Below are 5,312 nucleotides of genomic sequence, written 5' to 3'. Positions count from 1 at the left end.
TCTTTCTGGAACAGTTGGTGAAACTGGATGGCGCAAACTGTGGGTTGGGAGTGGTGCCGGTTGTGTGTAGTCTGTGTGGTGTGTCTATGTGATAATTCTGATAATTCTAGTTAATTCCAGTTGGTTGATAATGGCAAGGTGAATTACCATGGGTTGATTTTGATCTGGAAAGTGCAGGTCGTTTGGTTGATGAAATGCCTACGAAAATATTTCGAGTTTGTGGATAAGAGTGGATACGAGGCTTTAACAAAAATAATAATAAAAATAATTATTTTAATAAATAAATATAAATTTAGATAATCGGTTAGAAGATAATTTTAAAGGTAGTTATTAAAACTAACAAAAAATTGGGTTTTAGTTATATAGAATAAATTGAAATTTAGATCGATCATTAAGCACTCACAATAAATTATCAATTTTTACCTTTAAGTTAACGAATAGATAACGAAAATTTCAAAAATTTACTCCAATGGATTATATATCTATTTTTACTTTTAAGCTATAATAGATAATAAAAATTTTGTAAACTCACCCAATTGTATCATCTAAACAAAAGGTAAAATATATTTTTTAGGATCCGGCTACTATGCGGTACTAAAAAGTACCGCATATCTGCGGTAGTAGCTGGAACAGCTGGGATTCATAGCCAGCGTGTTTTTAGATTTTTTTTTCGTATTTTTGGCTTTTGTTTTTTCTTTTAACTTCAGTGACCTCCGTTAAAACCAAACAGAAACCTTTTGCCCCCACATAGCCAACGTCCACAACTGGCACTGATCCGAGACAAACTGCATCGAGTTGTCCAGAAACCTTCTGTCCAAGCTCCTCTCGATGGCGAGGAGAACCTCTACATCAAGACCAAGAAGGTAGACAGGGTCGAGGGCGAGGCCTACGTCAACGTGCACAAGGGGAAGATCATCCCCCGCTACGAGATCAGCGTCAACGTGCACAAGGGGAAGATCATCCCCCGCTACGAGATCAGCGTCAACGTCCATCGTCCGCTGCCAGTCCACCACCGTATTGCCACCAACAGGAACCCCAGTCACGCTGCAGGAATCGAAAACACAAACCCAACCCATCGACCACGCTTATTGCAAGAAACCCACCCCATCGGAAGACACAGGCATCTAACCCACCGGAAAACAGCAAATCGCAACTGCCAAAATACCTAAAAACAAACCCAACCCCACCAAAAATCCAAATCCAAAGCACCACTGCGCCAGAATCAGCCCCCACTGCCGACCTTTTAGTTGCGGCCACGGAAACAACAGGTCATGTTCCACCGCCCATCGACAGATCGAGAAGCTAACAACCTCCGTGCCGCCTCCCTGTGGGGTCGACCCACGGCAAAGGACGCCGACAGCACTGCAAAAGCCCACGCCGGCATCGCCACCAACCACCGACCCAGCCCTGTCGCGCGCATCTGCCACCCTCTCCGGTGAAAGCGTCGACCGGGTCTGCACCAGCACAGCAGCACCAAGCTCCATGGATTCCACTTTGCTATCGTGGTGCTAGAGGGACAAAGAGCACTGTTTTTGTTTGGCTCATTAAAAAAAAAAAACAGTTTAACGGAGATCACAGAGTTAAAAGAAAAAGATTAAAAAAACTAAAAAAAAAAAGAAGGCCAAATATGCAAAAAGAAACACGCTGGCTATGAATCCCAGCCGTTCCAGCTACTACTGGAGATATGCGGTACTTTTTAGTACCGCATAGTAGCCGGATCCTATTTTTTAAGGGTGCGTTTGGTTTAAATAATATTTAAAGTAATATTTTAATTTTTTTTTAAATAAATTATATTTTATTTAAATTTTTTATACCTTTTTAAATTCTTTCACACAAAGTCAAACTTCTTATTCATTCATTTTTAATCGTTTCTTTCGGCCTTTCTTCTTTCTTTCTCTCGTCAGTTTCTGCGTCTCTCTCTCTCTCTCTCTCTCTCTCTCTACAATGCTCTCTCCCGCAATTTCTTCTCCAAATTCCCCAACGCCCTCACCGCCCTCGACCAGAACCCCGATGTCAACGTCGTCGTCCTGTCCGGCGTCGGCGCCCACTTTTGCGCCGGTATCGATCTCGCAACCTTGGGCTCGATCTCCGACAATTCACTCTCCAGAAGCGACCGAGGCCGCGCCGGAGAGAAAATCCGGCAAGAGATCAAGTTCCCACAGGACGCGGTCACCTCGATTGAGCGATGCCGGAAGCCGGTGATCGCCACTATAGTCGGGTACGGTCACGCTATGGAGCTGGCTTTGACGGTCGGAGGTTCTGGGGTTCGGAGGCCCAAGATATGGGTCTGGTTTCAAATTTGTCGGAGAATGGGATTTTTAGCTACTGTTGTTCAAAAGATTGTTGGTTTGGTTTTCAATTTCATTGGGTGGGTTTGATTTTCGGGGTTCGGTGGTTCTGTGTGGTTGTTCAACGGTGTTGGGGTTTTGATTTTCTGGCAAACGAAGGTGGAGGAGTTGCTGATTTTGATTGTTGGAAATTTCCGGTGGGTGAGTTTTTTGAATTGGCCGAATGGCCAAAATTGGGAGGAAAGGTGGGGTGGTTTTGAGTGTGAGGTTTTGATTTTTTGGTGAGAGTGATCGAAATTTTAGAGGAATTTATTGGGTGATTCGGTTGGTTTCACAGGAAGAGTATGGGTGTTTTGGGGTATGGAGAGTTGTTCAATTTTTTAGAACAAGTTGTTGCGAACTTATCAATAAATATATATATATATATATATATATATATATATATATATATATATATATATATATAAGAATTAATAATTGGATGAAAGAGGTATTTAAAATTTCTTAGTTAAATTAGATAAAATGCATTTTAGTTAGCTATTTTAGATTGGAATTTAGACAATTCGCTGTGAATGCTGAGGAGCTGACACGAGATGGACTAAGGGCTAGCTGCTAATGACTGGAAATTGAGAGGGAAGGAAGGCATGTGGGTCTGGGAGATGTGGCAGAGGTGAGAAAAAAACTTGGTAGAGGTTGAAAGTTTCAACCTCTGCAATTTTTTTAGCAGAGAAATCCCATATCTATATATATATATATGATATCTAAACAGGTTTCCTCGTGTCTAATGTTGCTTGCAGGAAAGAATAGAAAACTTTTTATTACTGCCAGTAATTTTTTTAGCAGAGAAATCCCATATATATATATATATATAATATGATATGATATCTAAACTGGTTTCCTTGTGTCTAATGTTGCTTGCAGGAAAGAATAGAAAGCTTTTTAATACTGCCAGTACGTCTACTACGACCAACCCCACATCAAAGGTCGGTCTTTTGTTAAGACAAACGAGTTTCCATAGCTAGGATTAGATGAAATTAATTAATTAATTAACCTCCCCTTATTATTCATTCTTCTTATATATATATATATACTTTATGCACAGAATGAGAAGAATGTAGAGAATGAGAATTTCAGGGTTAACCCGAGGCCTGCTTTTGAGCACTATGACATGGACCATCCTCCAAAGCAAAAACCCCCAATTCATCATTGAGTATCGGGATAAGTTTGGTAATTGGTTGTATTGTCAATTTTTGTTTGAATATAAATTTAAATTCATACAGAAGAGAGAAAATGAAGTTGATGCGAGAGAAAAAATGTGTGTAAGAAGTGAGTCATTTATAATGTTGGGTTTAATTATTTATTTATTTTATTTTGCAGGAATCATGTCTTGTTAGAGATATTTGATACGCGGTGACCTCTGGGGGCGTATCTATACTCTATAGGGCTTAATTTTTTTTATTTATTTTTTCTTTCTACAATTTGTGGGGCCTTGTTTTTTCTTTTGTAGAAATAATTGCAGAGGCCTAATGGGTGTTTTTTTTAGGCCATATTCTTTCTTTTGTGAAGATTCAATATGCCTTATTTTTTTATTATTTTTTTTCTTATAAACTTATTTTATGGGGACCTTCTTTCACTTAGGGGCCTTAGGTGGCTGCTTAAACCGCCTAGTGGAAGAGCCGACCCTAAGATTCTGGATGATGGATCTGAATGGAGCTCAATATTCTAGGAAAAAAGGCTGTTAATAGAAAAGCAAGGATTAGACAACTAATCAATCACTCGATTCACTCTAATATATTTTTCAACTTTCAGGTTTCACTTTCTATATTCACACTAAAACCTTCTTACAGTCTGTTGAGAGGCATTTCCTGATTCTCCTCCTAAAGTTTTATATTTTGTACATTTAGTTAATACGACTCGTATTAACAACTTATTTTTTGCTTTCTAACCAAAAAAATGTCGTTTAGAAAATGCCGTCTAACAACTTATTTTTTTCTTCTTTAAAATATTTATTTTGCTTTTAAATTAACTACTTTTAAGCGAGCATTAAAGCTTATGTATTCTTTTTTTTAATCATCTCTCTTTTGCTACAATCATTTCTCTCTTGGTAGTATAAAAAACAATATAAAAAAAAGTTAAAAAATAATATTTTAAAAAAATGTTTAGAATTTATAAAATAAAAGAAAATGGTGTTTTTTTATTAGCTAAAATGGAGATCCGCTTAGTTTAGAAATTGGTATGGATGTCATATAGGCAAGGAATAAGGCCAATTTTTTTTCTCCCCTCTCTTTTTCCTTGAATTGCTCCGAATTTTTTTCTTACAAATTAGAATCTCACCTTAATTTATACTTTATAGTTTGTTGCCCCAGAAAAATATACCAATCTTCTATTAATCATTTCCTCACAAGTCTCGAATCCTAATCTTTTATTTGTAGAGAGCCAAAACATGTTATTTAATCCATATATCGTAGTAGAACAATCTATCTTAAGTGCGGCAAAAAAAAATTATGGCATGTGTTATAATTTTTTTAACGGTCTAAATTTAATTTTAAGTTTTTATAAGAAAGATAAAAATTAATATAAATTAAATCTAGACGGGTAAACGAAATTTTTTAAAGCAGTTAAAGCTAAATCCAATAATTTCAAATTAGCAACTTGGATGGTTATGTATGGACAAAAAGAAGCTAATATTGAGCTGGTGTTAAGAATTTGTGGTTGCCATTTGTCTTGGTCAATATTTTGATAATTTAAAACTCTTTTTAAACTTAACAAAATAGTGGAAAGGATATGATAGATAAATGAATTATGTCAAAAGAAAAGAGGTGATTTGAACCTCGGCTTTGCTTGCTAACAAATATTCTTAGTTGAACTCGTGATGTCACTCCAATTCTAAATAAAATGATATCACAAAGACAATGGATCCAGGTCCCCTCAAATTTTAAGATCTAAGTCGTCTCTTGCATCTAAGGTACAAAATAAACTGAGCAATTTAGGGACAAAATAGCCCTATTTCGTCACTCGTTACAT

General features: G+C 37.0%; 1 long non-coding RNA gene and 1 pseudogene across 1 annotated transcript; both read left to right on the top strand.

Moving 5' to 3' along the window:
* Positions 1 to 1,892: 1,892 nt before the first annotated feature.
* On the top strand, positions 1,893 to 2,714 carry LOC133866368 (delta(3,5)-Delta(2,4)-dienoyl-CoA isomerase, peroxisomal-like; annotated as a pseudogene).
* A 16-nt stretch (positions 2,715 to 2,730) lies between these two features.
* On the top strand, positions 2,731 to 3,850 carry LOC133867175 (uncharacterized). The gene is made up of 4 exons (XR_009900002.1): positions 2,731 to 2,958; positions 3,210 to 3,271; positions 3,391 to 3,515; positions 3,666 to 3,850. It is a non-coding gene; the product is annotated as an uncharacterized LOC133867175 (long non-coding RNA).
* The last annotated feature ends 1,462 nt before the right edge of the window (positions 3,851 to 5,312 follow it).

The sequence above is a fragment of the Alnus glutinosa genome, chromosome 4, assembly GCF_958979055.1.
Source record: "Alnus glutinosa chromosome 4, dhAlnGlut1.1, whole genome shotgun sequence".
NCBI lineage: Eukaryota > Viridiplantae > Streptophyta > Magnoliopsida > Fagales > Betulaceae > Alnus > Alnus glutinosa.
The sequence above is the reverse complement of the archived record's forward strand: the minus strand, read 5'-3'. Positions and strand labels throughout refer to the sequence as shown.